Genomic DNA, 980 nt, shown 5'->3' with positions numbered 1-980 from the left:
AAATCTCTTTTGGAGATCTAGTATTTTATATCTAGACTTCATATGGAACATTTAGTATTCGTGGGAGAGAGTATTGAGTCTCGACCTTTTGACTTCCTCAGCTCCTTCGTGTGTGGTCTCAAGAGAATCCCACATTTCTTTAGTAGATTTGCAGTTTGATACTCTAAAGAATTCATCAATGCCAAGTGCTGAAGTGATGATGTTCTTTGCCTTGAGAATGTATTGCACCTTCTTTTGTCTTCATCATTCCATGAGGATTTTGACTTCACTTCCCTTACACCATTAACAACAGTGAACGACTCATAAGGTCCTTCCTCAATCGCATTCCAAATATCCAGATCTTGAGATTCTATAAAGATTATCATTCTGATTTTCCAGAAGTCATCTCTTGGGTAAAAGGCTCTTGAAACGATCTATCTTGGTTGGTGTATGGCCTAGGCTCACGGTTGAGTTAAGCCTTTGAGTTTATGCAGCAGAAATAACTTGTGTTTGGATAAAAGAAGATGGAAAAGATATGAGGTGAGGCGCCACAAACAATTCAGTTGTTTGATAAGCCAAAGTGATGCTCGCCATAAGAACGTGGTTCTTGATAAGAACTTCTAATCTTGGTTCAGCCAAGAAGGTTTGGAGAATACTCTCACAAGGATATAATCCTCTTTGATTCACAAAGGAATACAATTTAGTTTTGACTCAAAGTTGTTTATTTCATAGCATGAAGCATTACATTTATAGGCAAGCCTCTAAGGCTGCCTCGGTTGGGAACTAAGGTGCATGCTTAGCACGCTTACATTGTATACTCTAAAAGCAAAGGAATCTACTCCTAATTTAGACTATATTCGAGTAGTAAAGGAAATAGCACATGTGCCTTATTACAATTGAAAACAAACTTAATGACTTGGCCTAATGAACTTGAATGCCACGGTTGAATGAGCATGGGATTCCCTTTTCTTCTTAAGTGCACGGCTCAACCATTAAGTGAA

Source organism: Lupinus angustifolius, unplaced genomic scaffold (genome assembly GCF_001865875.1).
Source record: "Lupinus angustifolius cultivar Tanjil unplaced genomic scaffold, LupAngTanjil_v1.0 Scaffold_356, whole genome shotgun sequence".
Taxonomy (NCBI): domain Eukaryota; kingdom Viridiplantae; phylum Streptophyta; class Magnoliopsida; order Fabales; family Fabaceae; genus Lupinus; species Lupinus angustifolius.
Note: the sequence above shows the minus strand (reverse complement) of the source record.